General features: G+C 35.4%; 1 protein-coding gene across 4 annotated transcripts in view; it reads left to right on the top strand.

Annotated features, from left to right (window-relative positions):
* LUZP2 (leucine zipper protein 2) overlaps positions 1-15644 on the top strand; it is a 492023-nt gene that overhangs the window by 293457 nt on the left and 182922 nt on the right. The window lies entirely within an intron of this gene.

Genomic DNA, 15644 nt, shown 5'->3' with positions numbered 1-15644 from the left:
CAGCTAATTGCCAGTTACCAACTGAGACTGCTTTATTTCAGACTGCCACTATTTTTTCATATTGACTAATGTGGTCATCCCCCCTCTGATCTCCTGACCTACAATCTTATATCTTTCTATTCCATTCTCAATATCCATGGCATTCACAGGCTTCCTTACTTGGTATCTGTTTCTTTCATTCATTTCTATGCCTGCCACTCCCCAAATAGAGCCTTCACTGCTGAGGTATTCAGTGCTATTTTGCATGTCTGGCTTTTGAATATTTATTACTTAAAATACCTCTTCTTCTTTCTCTGTGGGGGGCAGCAGAGTATCGTAGATAGGAGGAAAGGCTTTGTCTTGTGTTCAAATCCGGTTTCCCTTTGCGTGACCTTGGGAAAAGTTCTGTCTATTCTGTGCCTCCATTTGTCACCTGCAATGTTGAGATGATAATAGTATCTACCACATGGGTGGTCATGAGGATTAAGGGAGATAATTCATTTTTGTAAAGTACTTAACACAGTGCCTAGAACATCACGAGCAATGAGTAATTTTAGTTACTGTCAATTATATTTTGGCCAATTCCAATTTATACGTTGTGTAAGTCAAAATTTGCTTACTTCTTTTCTTTGGAAACTTTCCTACCATATTTATCCTCTCAATTTCAGAAGAACAGAACACTCCCTCTTTTCCCAGTCTTCTACATTATAGATAATAATACTGACTAATTATTGAAATTATTTATGAATCTGCCTTGTTCACTGGACTGTACAAACATTTATGTATCTAACCATATTTATTGGTATAGATCCTGACACATAAGAAGCATTTCATAAACATGTATTGAAGGGTTGAGTGACAAGTGAGATCAGATGGTTTCTATCATAAAAAGCCTAGAGCCCTCTTTATGCCTGGAGAGTGTGTATGTGTGTGTTCCTCAAAGTCTTTGTGGAAGAACTGGACTTCTTTCTGTCTTCTTGTTTGTTTGTTTTTAAAAAAAACATTTATTTATTTTGAAAGAGAGAGAGTGTGTGCACGTGAGCAGGAGAGGGGCAGAGAGAGGGAGAAAGAATCCCAAGCAGGCTCTATGCTATTAGTGCCAAGTCCAACGAGGGGGGCTCGAGCTCATGAGCCATGAGATCATCACATGAGATGAAAACAAGAGTCAGACGCTCAACCAACTGAGCCACTCAGGCTCCCTGAGCTGGACTTCTTTATGACACATGCCAATATTCTATTTTCCTGTGTGCTGAAATGAATTTTCTATGGAGAATAGCTCTTTTCCCTTGTGGTCACCTCTAAAGAAAGTCCTCCTCCTCTTTCAACTGGTTTCTTCATTGCCCCACAAAGCTTAAACTGGTTTGTCAGCACAAAGTTTCAGATGGCTTGTGGTAGTTCCAGTTTAGCATGCTCAAGAGGATCCATTCTACTATGTTAGGAATTTCTCAATGTTATTAAATGATCAAATAAGAGAGCAAATTGATTGCTGTTTGTAAACTACATTTCCTGAACCAAAATTGATTTCTTAGCTTGGGAATAGGAGGTAGAATCTTTGTTATTTAAAAATGTAGTTTTACATTTAAAGTGGAAATGTATTCAGCTCTCCATAATTAGGCCCCTCTCATGCAAGTTTCCTTATAAATGGTATATCAATGGATGCGTGTTATCATTTCTGTAATTTAACACAAATTTAATTAAAAGAACTGCAAGTAAATCACCCCTATAGTTTTACTTATTAAAATTAGTGTTGTTTTTACTGTTACTAAAGGTATTATCTATACTGACTTTGATGAATGCTGAAAGAAATTGAAAGAAAAAAATCTCAGATGATAGCCAAGAGTTTTAATCAGGAGTTTAGCTTTAGGCATTTTGAAGAATAGTGAATTAGATTTCCTAACACATTAATGCTTGCCTTTACTGAAAAGTTTTTAAAATTCATCATTAATAAGTTTTATTTGATTCAATAATGTAACTTCCCACGCTGCCGGGGACATATAAAGAAGAGTTGAGGGTAGATCGCCTCTAGAAGTTTCTTGATTCTTTTTGATCAGCCTTTAACAGCTTAAAAAAGCATCATTTCTCTTAATGTAGGGACAGATGAGTTGTTTTCATCCTTCAAACCTCTCATTCTCCACTTAGCTCAATGAAACATTTTCCTGAATGGCTGACATGTTTCTTTATCTTGTGTTTTCAAGTGTGTGATGCTCTGTGTGTTAAAATAGCTTATCAAAATGTCCTTTATGAAAAAGGGTAATGATGCTCAGTTTCCATCCCAGATGGGTAACAATTAGAGCCACAGGATAACGTCCAGATGTATTTAAAGTTTTAATCCAAAAATGCAGTATAATGGATTATACGCCACATGGGAATGCTAAAGTCTACTCAAGAGTGAGGTTCACTTTTATTGGTGTATCTCTTTTATCTCTTCTTTTCTCCTTTATAAATAAATTAATGACTTTTATGAGCCCAGTAGTTCCATTTACAAATACGGTGATTGGACCATGTTAGCTCTAAGATTTTTTTTTTTTTTTTTAGCTTTAGCATTTCATATTTCTCTGATTGTGACATCAGATAAGGTAAAAATTTATATTCCATGTATGGTGGGATTAAACAGAAATGAGTGCTTTCAAGCTCTTTTAGAGCATGGCTGAGAAGACATGAAAAAAATCTAGTCATGCTAAACCAGGACAGGAACTCAAGTAAAATTTAGTGGCACCTAAAGCATTTCTGTTTTTTATACTGTAAAAAACATCTTGATCTCATTTTACACTATAGTTACATATATATTTATATATACATATACATGTGTATGATACTAAAATATTGCCAGAAAGTATATGGCAATATGTCAAAAATCTTGCCCCAAATCAAGATTGACTTTTTTTTTTCTTGTAATTGACGCTATGTAATGGAACATCTGGATTCTGAGTTTGCACCATCATTTGGTAATTTGGTAAGTAAGCCCTGTGGTAAGCGCTCTACAGACATTAGCTATCTCCCTTAATTCTCATGACAATCACCGAGGCAGGTAGTATTACTGTCTCCCCTTTCAGACAACAGGTGACATACAGACTATGTAGATGAACTTTCTGTAGTAAAGTTTTCTTTTCTTCCAGGATAGTGCATTTAAAACATTTTTTAGTACTTGTATTAATATTTTAGCTAAAGCTAAGAAAGAATCAATTGATTTTTAACATCCTATCACATGCTTTAGACATAATCCTTGCCCTCAGAGATTAAATTTGGAAGTATAATTTTTTTGACAAATAATTTGAAACAATATAGCACAGAGGTTGTTTCCTAGAAGTCAGACATTTGGATTCACATTCCATCTTTCATAAACCTGGTAAGTAACAGTCCCCTGATAATTACTTTCATCATGTACAAAATAAGAATAGTAATATTCCAATTTATGTATTATGAGTGATAAATGTTATTTTTAATAATAACAATCTACAGAGTATAATGCTAAGTGAAATAACTCAGTGAGAGAAAGACAAATACCATAATTTCACTCACATGTGGAATTTAAGAAACAAAACAAATGAACAAAGGTGTGGCAAGAGGGAGAGAGGCAAACCAAGAGACAGAGTCTAACTATAGAGAACAAACTGATGGTTAACAGAAGAGAGGTGCATGGGGGGGATGAGTTCAATACGTATGGGGATTAAGGAGTGCACTTGTGATGAGCACTGGGTGATGGATAGAAGTGTTGAATCACTATTCTGTGCATCTGAAACTAATATTACACTGTATGTTAAATAACTGGAATTTAAGTAAAAACTTAAAAAATTATAGAGATCCCCAAAGTATAATAATTGAGAAGAGAGAAGGATCTTTAAATATTTGGATTTCAGATTCCAACTCTGCCACTTATACCCAAATAGGGTTATCATATAAAGGCATATAATAAACCTAGTTTACAAATGAGAAACAGTCTTGGGTTAGATAGCCCAATGAAAATCAGAATTTACAAATACAGAGTTGGAATCTGAAACCCAGATTTCAAAAGGTTGTTCTGTCTTCAAAGTCCACATACTTTCCAGTGAACCTACAAAGATCAGGAATACAAAATGTTGAAGAACAAAGTCAGTTCTCCCAAATCACTGAGGATATCGTGAGAATTTAGTCTGCTCAAAAAGCCATGAAGTGAGAAAAACTGATACTTTCTCAAGTATGAAGCAGAGGGTGAGATCTCTGTCCTCAGTGAAGAAAGACATGGCAGTTTTGTCCAATTGTAGAGTGAAATAGAGTTTTAAAAAGTCACCGTTCAGGAAATGGAATTAGCAAGTGTATCACAATTCCTTGTACTACATATGTTTCCTCTTCCAAGTGCAGGCCTGTCATACACTGTATAATATTTTCATGTATTGTGGACACATCTTCCAACTCATTTTTGCAAATGTGTAGATAATAATATTTACTAGTGTGTTTTTTGTCCCTACTGGCAGATTACATGTGTTTACTGAATTAGTGCTTTAGAAAAATGGCAGACATGGGCCACATTATGCTCAAATAAAAATATGATTAAGGCACCAGGCTAAAAAAATCCCCCAAGCTCTTTGAGTGGCAGCAACTTGGTTCTTTAACACAGCTTTAGCTCCATTCCTCTAAATAGGTTGACAAAATAGAATTAGCTGTCAGTGGGAAAATTTTCAAAAAATCTCTGCAGACAGATGCCAAGATACATGATGTGTCTTACGGGTGGTGATGATCAGGTTCTTTTTCATCAAGAAGGCAGACAACAAAAGTGATTGCCTCTTTAGGAAAATTCAGACAGGACAGTTTTATTTGCCTTTATGAGAATGATTCATTGAATTTATTAGCCAAGTTGAAAAATATCGGGCCACACTTCTATACCATAGCTAAATTATGAGTTTTTAGAAATTGGCACAGTCCTGAAAAGTCAACCCAGGAAATACACTTCTGGCTTTAATAAGTAGTAGCCTAGAGCTGGGAGGTGGAGCATAAGTGGGGTCACAGTTGTAATATTTTACTCTAAATTATCTGTGTTAAAAATATATTTTTACCTTTAATTGAGAGATAAAACCTGGGCTTTTAAACCTTTTTTTTTTAAGTTTATTTATTTTGACAGAGAGAGAGAGAGAGCAAGGTAGGGGCAGAGAGAGAGGGGGAGAGAGAATCCCAAGCAGGCTCTGTGCTGTCAGTTCAGAGCCCTATGCAGGGCTCAAACTCAGGAACTGTGAGATCATGATCTGAGCCAAGAATCGGATGCTTAACTGACTGAACCAATTGGGTGCCTGAAACATGGGCCCTGAAACAATCAGTTTCTTCAAAAAGGTTTCAGAAGTTCTGTGGAAATTATATAGAAAATTGAGGAAAAGTTTTACTCCGCCATTTATTTTATTCACTCAAAACATATTTATTGTGACCTAGCCACATATCATATCTGTGTTAGCCAATAAACTTAGGTTCTACTTATCCTTACAGTTTCAACTTAAACATCACTTTCACAGAGAAGCCTTCCTTGACCCTTGTACATGGCTTGACTCCTGTAATATATTCTCATTTATCTGTTAATACTCAATTATATGTTATCATTATTGCATGTGTAGTGTTTGTCTTCCCTAATTGTAAGTTTATAGAGATTAGGAGCCATATATGTCCTTTTAATTATTTTAACTCCAGGGCTCATAGTAAGAGCTCTGTATTTTTGGAAAACATTCAAGAGGCATCCATGCCAACAGTGAAAAAGTGAAATAACATTATGTTTAATACCATTTTGTTAAAAAGTACAGTGGACATAGAGGACAGGCAAAACCTGGGTGTCTGGGAATTGTCAAAAGGACTTCATGGGGGAAGTGACTCAGATAAGAGTTGTTTGTTTCTGGGTAGAAAAGGTGAGGTAGGTGTAACTGGAAGTGTAAGAAAATGGTCTTCTGGTATAGCATGTTTGGGTAAGTACAGACTGGGGCAGAGGAAGTGCCTGGAAATGACTCTGGACAAGTAGTAGGATCCAGCTTTTGAAAGGCCATCCCTATCACCTATTGGATTCCCAGGTAGTGGTGTGTATACATCACATATCCTTTTGGCTTTAATAAGTGCTATCCTAGAGGTGGGAGGTGGGGCATATATATATATATATATATATATGTGTGTGTATTTACACACACACATATATACACATACACACACACATATATAATAGGAAGACCTTGGGGAGACAAGTGGGAAAATGACAGAATTCAATTTTTGTCTCGGGAAAAATGCCCCTATAGTGGATTGTGGATGAATAGCTACTTCTGCCTTCAAATATCCAAACACTATATACCTGGAATATATGGACAGCTTAGTCGCTTATGTAACTATTGGCATATATGCCCAGAAACTCTTTTGGGAGTCTCCATTTATAATAATGCCTGAATTTTAAAACTTTTCTATTTGGGGGTTTTTATGGATTTTTTTTTGTTTGTATTTTATCTAGAGTGCTTTGCCAATTCACCATTTTGAATTACTTTTCACATTTTATATCTTATAGAACTTCAAACATTCGTGGTATGTAATGTGATTCTGTCTGTTAATTTAATTCATATCACCTGCCTGGAAGCTAGATTTTCCCTTCTCACATTCATCAGAGACATGTTTTATTTTGTTTTGTTTTGTTGTTGTTGTTGTTGTTGTTGTTGTTTTCTTTTTTCCCCTTTACAATGACTGACAAGGGAATGGGTACTTTTTTAGTAAGCAATAATATACAAAAAAATTAAGTTCTACAGTTGTTTAAAATCTAGGTGTTTCTATAGTAGTATTTTTCACAAAGAAGCTCTTTTTTTTACTCTAAAACAAAATATGAGCAGAAAATATTACATATAGAAAAATAAGAGTGACAATTCCTTTCTTCCTTTGATGAGTGTTAAATAAAAATTACACATACATTTTATTGAGTGAACAGGAAAGCTGTGTGATGCAGTCATGGTAGCCGAGAGTGAGATTGGAAATAATTCCCTCATTTGACATTTATTGAGTGTTTGATAAATGCAAGGAAAGTAACAGTTTGTGTCCTCAAGGAACTTTCAACCTAGAGAGACAAAGTAGCCTATTAAAGCATGGAAACTATTGTAATAAGTGAATGCACACAGTGGCAAGAGAACAATTGACCTGTGGACTTTAGAGAAAGTTTCATCTGGAAGGTGGCATTAGAAGTATATCATGGGCATGCACAGGAGATTATTTGGCAGAGTCTGAAAAGAAACAACAGAAAATAACATGTCAGACACTATGGATAAGTGAAAATACATGATAGGTTCAATGACACATAGGGTGTCGTGTGTGTTGGCAGAGGGGGCAGGTTCAAAGTGTTCTTGGAAGGGTAATTTCATATCCATGTAGGAGAGTGCATTAGGCAGAAAAGAAATAGGAACAAGACCTGACTAAAAATGAAATGTAGGGAATTGGCAATGGGATTAGTAAAAAAAATAAGGATTTAAAAAATCATTTCCAAGATGACTTTGGTGACTGATTGGATAAGGTAATGTGGGAAAAGATGGAGACAAGAACCATCTAGAGGTGGCTTAAACACATGACTGGGCAGTGTGTCATAATCCAAGACCAGAGGACATATAGTAGGATGAGCAATTCAGGGACACCTGGGTGGCTCAGCCCATTGGGCATCCACATCTTATCTCAGCTAAGGTCATGATCTCAGGGTTTGGTTTGTCAGTTTGAGCCCCAAGTCGAGGTCTGCCCTCACAGCACGGAACCTCCTTGGGATTCTGTCTCTCCCACCCTCTGCCCCTCCCCTTACTCATGTTCTCCACCTCTAAATACATACATACATACATACATACATACATACGTACATAATAAGCTTAAGATGAGGAAGTCTGATGTTATGAGAGGCATAGGATATTAAGAAGATCCTAGGGGCGCCTGGGTGGCTCAGTCGGTTGAGCGTCCGACTTCGGCTCAGGTCATGATCTCGCGGTCCATGAGTTCGAGCCCCGCGTCGGGCTCTGTGCTGACTGCTCAGAGCCTGGAGCCTGTTTCAGATTCTGTGTCTCCCTCTCTCTGACCCTCCCCCGTTCATGCTCTGTCTCTCTCTGTCTCAAAAATAAATAAACGTTAAAAAAAATTTAAAAAAAAAAGAAGATCCTAGAAGTCACCCACACCAACCTATTTCTTCAGATCTCTTCAGATCTTCTGTGACAGAAGGAATTTTTGAAATTCAGCAATTAACATTAACTTCAGTGGAAATTCTAAGCCGAGGTAACAAATATGGACAATCAAATTTATGTCCACTTTGCAGCTCATAAATGGATTTGTAAAATAACAAATCAGTGTGTAGATGACCTTGAAATACCTTTAAAACAGTGTTGTAGGAATAATGATTGGTAAAAAAACAAAACAAAACAAAACACCAAACACTTTCTCTTTTTAAAGGAAGGTATGTCTCAAAAATCAGAAATATTTAAAAAGCAGATACAACACAGCATATAGATTGTTTTGTGTACTTGTTTTCTACTCTTGTGAGGTAGATTAGTTACCAATTATTTGGCTAGTTCATTGTCCTATTGCAGTAATTGGCATTTTTTGTGTGGAGTGGCATCCACAAATGTACACATTTCCCAACACTAAACAAGCGCCTGGAACCCAGTACATTTTCAATAGCTTCTTGTAGAATGAACGAGTGTATGTATAAATATGTGTTTTACTCCAGTTTTCCAGATGCTGTCTGCAGACAATTATATCAAGAGAATTTTCAGTTCTAACCACTGACTCATTAATTCAACCTACTATTAACTATTTTATCAACTTCATTCCCACCTCATCTGACATTAAGCTGGGATCTTACCTTTATCTTTCACCTATTATGAATAACCGTATGATGTTTTTTGCAGTTGAACCTGGCTGGTTGGTGGCCTTCTATTTGCTACTGGCCTTCTTGGAAAAAAACAAAACAAAACAAAACAACAACAACAAAAACAAACCTTCCAGTACTATCCTAAAACTTTGAAGATTATCTCCTTATACATTTTCAGGTGTTTTTTGTTTTTTTTTTTTTTTTTTTTTTTTTTTTAAGCTGCCTGTAACGGTTAAAGAGCATATTTTCAGGTTTCTTGAATGGACAATATGAAAATAATTTTTAAACAATGATAGTAAATAGGGGCACCTGGGTGGCTCAGTCAGTTAACGTCCAACTCTTGATTTCAGCTCAGGTCATGATCTAATGGTTCATGAGTTCAAGCCCCACATTGGGCTCTGCTCTGACAGTGTGGAGCCTGCTTGGGATTCTCTCTTTGTCCTTCTCTCTCTGCCCCTCCCTCATGTCTCATTCTCTCACTCCCAAAATAAATAAATATATTTTTTAAAATATTATAAAAAATAATGATGATAAGTACAGGTGAGTTGCAGAGAAGTGTAGCTGATTGTAGGCCTTCCAATTTTCACTGCATAGCTCATATTAAAAATAATAACATTAATACCAACAATGTCAATAGAGATATTTGAATGCTTATGATTTAATATTAATAACAAAATAGAATGTAAATTCTGGAGTCACTTCTGTTTACATATTGTGAATTTTTTGTATGACTATTGACAGATTACTTAGTATCTCACCGTTGTTGTTTTTTTCTTCGAATAATTGGGATAGGATATGTCCTTTATAGGGTTATCATGAGGATTGAATGCAAAAGCATTGCATGAAGTGCTTCATACAGTGTGGAATGGAGCAGACCCTCAGTGGATATTATTTATCTGTTGAAAGATTATTTCCTCTGCTATAGAAATCTGAAGTCAAATTATGATTGTCTTTCTTTTTTGTTTCCTTCATCTGGTAATATTTAGCATTGGCCCCCATTTTTCTCTTGTCCTAATTTGAATGGAGCCTAACAAGTTTTTGTCACTGTTTTTAGCCTTCTGAGCAGCATATATGTTATACATTCTTACTTAGGTTTCTTCTTGCATATTTTTACTCATATCTTTTTCTGACATATTCTTATCACAGGAGTGGGTGTGTTTGTGTGCATGTATGTGCATATTAGGTGAAAGGCTTTCTATTTTTTCCTCTATTTTTTTATTTAAAAAATTCTTTAATGTTTATTTTAGAGAGAGAGAGTGTGTGAGCAGGGGCAGGGGAGGGGCAGAGAGAAAGGGAGAAACACAGAACTTGAAGTGGGCTCCAGGCTCCATGCTGTCAGCACAGAGCCGGATGTGGGGCTTGAACTCACGAACTGTGAGATCATGACCTGAGCTGAAGTCAGACGCTTAACCGATTGAGCCACCCAGGTGCCCCTTTTCCTCTATTTTTAAAGAAGCTTTATTGAGGTGTAATTGATATACAAATAACTGCAAATACATAATGTGTACAATTTGATTAAACCATTTTCACTATAGAAGTAGCAGAGACATCCATCATCTTTTTAACTTTCCTTGTGACCTCCCTTGCTTATGGTAGCAAAAATATTTAACATATCTACCCTCTGAACTTTCTAAGTGCAGCATACAATATTGTTGACTATAGGCACTATGCTATACAGTAGATTCTTAGATTTAACTCATTGTGCATACTGAAACTGTATCCCCATTCATTGATCAACAGCTCCTCATTTCTCCCTAACCACACAGCCCCTTGTAACCACTGTTTCTAGTCTCTGCTTCCATGAGTTTGATTGCATTAAATGCCTCCTATAAGTAGACTTATCTAGTATTTTCTTTCTGTGACTGGCTAATATCACTTACCAAAATGCCCTTAAGTTTCATCCATGTTGTTGCAAATGGCAGAATTCCCTTTTTTTTTAAGTTGAATAATATCCCATTGAATGTATATAATACTGATTTCTTTTATCTATCCATTCATCTATCCATGACCAAGTTGTTTCCACAACTCGGCTATTGTGAATAGTACTGGAATGATCAATCATGGGAATGCAGATATATCTTTGAGATCCTGACTTCCAATTATCTTGTATATATATATCCACATTGAGATTGCTGGACCATATGGTGCTTCTATTTTTAATTATGTGAAGAACATCCATACTGTCATAGCAACTACACCATTTTACATTCCCACCAGCAATGTAGAAGAGTTCCAAATTTTCCACATTCTCACCAACATTTGTTATCTTTTGTTTGTTTGTTTTTGATAACAGCCACCCTGGCTGGTGTGAGTGATATCTCATTGTGGTTTTGATTTGCATTTCCCTGATGACTAGTGATGTCGAGAATTTTTGCATATAACTATTGGTGATTTGTATATCTTATTTGGGGGAAAAAGTCTATTTAGGTCCATTGCCAAATTTTAAATTAGATTATTTGCTTCTCTGATATTGAGTTTTTTATAGATTTTGGATATTAACCCTTTATCAGATAGATATATGGCTTGCAAGTTTTTTTCTTCCCCTTCCTTAAGTTGTTTTATTCTTTTTTCATTCTATTCATTGTTTCCTTTGCTGTATAGAAGTTACAGTATCTAAAACAATATGGCACCAGTATAAAGACAGGCAAATAGACCAAGGGAACAGAATAGAGATCCAAGAATGAAACCATACACAATCAAGTGATGTTCAACAAGAGAACAAGAATACATGATGGAAAGAAAACATAGTCTCTTCAACAAATAACATTGGGAAAACTATATATCCTCCTGCAAAATAATAAAATTATATCACTACCTACACCATACACAAAAAGAAACTCAAAATGGATTAAAGACTTAAATGTAAGACACAAAGTGTAAAGCTCCTATGAGAAATCATAGGGGAAAACATTTTGGCATTGGTCTTGAGAATGATTTCTTGCATCTGGCATGGAAAGCATAAGCAACAAAAGCAAAAATATACAGGTGGGACTACATCAAAGTAAAAGGTTTTCTTTAAATGACATTTTACTCAAGAGTATTAGTTGTAGGTATTATTACCAGAGTATCTCTTTATAGGTTTCCCATTCTTTGTGTTGGTTATTGTTCTGAGTCCCACAAGGTGGCTGATACTGCATTGTTGCTTCTCAGCTCTAATGGCTCTTATTCAACGGATGCCAATTTTCTCAAGGATTTTAGCATGTCTACCTCCATGACCCATTACTACCCAGTGATGGGTTTAAATCTAGGGTGGTACTTCTCCATATTGCTGCTTATTCATTTTGAGAAGCAAATTGGTAAACATTAAAAAAATAAATCCCTGTATTTGGGTGAGTGAGGTTTTTTAGTAGCTTTAAGATTGTTGATTTGTCCTTAATTATTATTTTCCTATATGTTGACTTTACAATTTATGTTATAAAATCCTCCTCTTCTCTATTTTCTTTAAGTGAACAAAACTTGAAATATTTGTTATTAGTTGTACAGATATGGTCACAATCATACATATATTCATCAAGTATTTTTTTGTTTCTTTCAGTACATGTCAAGAACTCTTCTAGAGTTAGAAAAACAGTGAAGAACTAGCCAGACAGTATCCTTGTTACCTTGGGGCTTATCTTGGGGCATGGATTTCAGGTAGAAGTAAATGCTATGAAGTTAATATAGCCAGGTTATATGATGCAGAATAATCAGTGGGACCAGTTGTCATGGTGTGTTTCTCTATGCTACAACATTTTAGCTGAGTCCTAAATAATGAGAAGGAAGCAGCCATATGACAATTTGGGTAGGACATGAGTGTTCTCAGGAAAAATTGAAAGCAAATTTAAGGGTACTGGAATTGCAACAGTCATGGTGTGTTTTAGGAATACCTTTATAACTAAAGAGAAATTAATAAAAAAGTAGTTTGAAGATGATGTGCTCAGAGAGGTGGGAAAGATTTGCATCATACAGAGTCTTACACACCATAGAAAAAAGAAATGTTTTGACTTATATTAAGTGTAAAATGAAATATTATAGAATTTTAAGTAGTCCTGTAGTATAACCAGATATGCATTAACAAAATGATTATACCAATTTGTGAAGAATAATTTATAGTGGGTCAGTAGCAGAAGCAATAGGTCCAACTTGGTGACCTCTGCAATATTCCAAGTGAAGAGGACAGTAACTTAGGCTATGATAGCAACAGTGAAGATGGAGGGAATTGGTCATATGCTAGATAAAAAGGCTATAGTAGTTACTGAAGGTATAGAGGTATGTTTAGATAGATATAAATCAATGATTTCTCCTAAGTTTGGGGGATGAGTAAACGAGTGGTACCATTTACTGTGATAGAGAAGACTTGGAGGTATTTTTCTTAGAGAAGACATGTAATATTTGAGAAAGTGCCCTGGAAAACAACTTAGAAGATCTGAGTTGTGGTTACTTTTTCTTTAGAAATAGTGTGCTAAGAAATAAGTCACAAAATAACACATCTTACTTTAAGTAGAGTCTACTTCCAACTCTAAAGTCTTATAATATGATGAAAATAGAATAAATTACAAACCCCTGTAGTTTTCTCCTTCAAAAGCTCTAAATATATTTTTATGTAATTATCTGATTCTTAGAAATTTTAGAAAATGCTTTTTGTGATGTTCAAGTATATGAAGTTTGTTCTTTCAAACGTTATTATGTATTCATACACAATGCCATAATGAAGAACAAATCATCTTCAATTATTAACTATAAAACTAACAAAGGAAGTTGTAGTGTTTTACATTTTTATGCCAAAATAAAAATTTTGTTTTTTTTTTGGTTAATGAAAATACAGGCTTTATATTTCATGTCAGTTTTATCCAGTGAAACAGTGTTAAATTTGATATTTGAAAGACACACCAACACATACATGTGGAATCATGTGTAAAGCAACAAACACAAACACATAGAATTCAGTGCAGAATGTTTTATTTGGAATAGTCTAAAATGTCATATAATTTTTTCGTGTATTCTAATGTGGGTTCTAATTTAAAAAATTAGAATGAAATGTTTCCATTAAATATTTCTATTAGATAAATCAAGGTATGAGAAAAGTGTATATTCCATTTACATCTTCACCTCATTAAGGGCAATAACTTAGTGGGACCATTTGTATTGTCCTAGTCCCTCAAGATCACCCTGATAGCTCCATCAACTTCCCCAAAATGATAGCCCAATCACATTGTACTCAGTTTTCCTCTTGTCCCCATCCTCCCCTCTCCTGATCTTCACTCTCCCTATTTTCTCACTCAGTCAGAAAACTGTATCCAGTCTGGTCTTGAGTGTCTGCGCAGGGTTCTGCTTCTAAAAGGCACTACACTTGACACTGTCCTTGGTACTGAAAGGTCAGCCATCAGAATGATAACACTAAAGCATAAGACAAAAAGGGTAGAGTCTTTTATTTTCTCAAAGAATATACAGAATATTTAAGAAAAAAATTATATAAAAAAAAGAAAAAAATTATAAATTTTCTTCAGGTGGGGGTTCATTCCAGGTTCATGAGTTTAAAAAAATAATGATGTTTCCTTATCTACTTATTCCACAGTAATCCCATAGGCTAGCCCCCAATTTCTCTCCCTGTTCAATGGGATCAATATTATAGAAAATTCCTACACACTTTGGAGCAGATTCCACTTTCATTGTTTCTTAGAAAAATAGTTTACAGCTTACAACTTCATTATAAATTAATTACATTTAGAAAATCTCTGTAACAGTTGGCTTAAGGAGTGATTTAGGATTTTTTTTATCTGTCTTATTTTATCTTGGATTGGGTTACTAAGCTCTCAAGACTGGTGTTCTATAATTACGTTCTCATGGATTCTGAATGTGGTTTTAGTAGTTTTGTCCCTTTGAGAGTTGGGGCTGACTTAAAGGAAGAGGAAAACTAAATTGACTGTCAGTAAGTTGGAAAATCATGCTATCCCGCTGCTGTCAAAAGTCATACAGACGACACGCACTGTGATATATAGAGAGTCCTCCTCAGAGTTGTAAATTCACAGCATACTAGAAAACTTCTCCTAGGAGAGTATTAAACTTTTTTTTTTCTTCTTCCCATTTTCAGTCCTCTACCAGTTTTAACACCATCTTCAACATATCGCTGGTGTCTTGACAGAAACTTTAATAATAGGACAAGACAAATCAATTTACCACTACAGTATTCACCGTCTTACTCTAAACACCTACCTGACCATAAACTGAAGGGTCTGGAGTTTCACTGAAGGTATTTCTGCAGTGAATAGACATAATTCTTTAGTAATTGAATAGTAAATAGTATTTTAATGCAGTAAGAGAAAAATCTTTTCTAAGCAGGCAACCTGGTTTAGTGTAAGATGTAAGGCAAAGAAATATAGCATTATTTTAGGTAGAACTATTGAAAACTGGGGCGTCTGGGTGGCTCACTTGGTTAAGCATCTGACTTGGGCTCAGGTCATGATGTAGCGGTTTATGAGGTTGAGCCACATGTCGGGCTCTGTGCTGACAGCTTGGAGCCTGAGGCCTAGTTAGGATTCTGTGTCTCCCTCCCTCTCTGCCCCTCCTCTGCTCATTCTTTCTCTCTCTCTCTCAAAAATAAATAAACATTAAAAAAAGAACTATTGAAAACTGATATATCTCCACTTTTGGGCCCCACAGACTTCTGATATTGATGCTTAAGTGAGTAGTCCATAATGTGCAACTCAGCATATTAAAAATATCTTGACATGAGGATATTATCTCATGAGGATAATATCTTCACAAGAGGATGTCAAAATCACATGGAATTCTCCTAATAATATTTACAATGGCATTGTTTTTTCAGTTAGGAAACTAATAAAAATCTCCAATACAATTATACAAAAAA

Source organism: Panthera pardus, unplaced genomic scaffold (assembly GCF_024362965.1).
Source record: "Panthera pardus isolate Hobbes unplaced genomic scaffold, ASM2436296v1 HiC_scaffold_12, whole genome shotgun sequence".
In the NCBI taxonomy this organism is placed as follows: Eukaryota; Metazoa; Chordata; class Mammalia; order Carnivora; family Felidae; genus Panthera; species Panthera pardus.
This window is presented reverse-complemented; position numbering and strand designations above follow the sequence as displayed.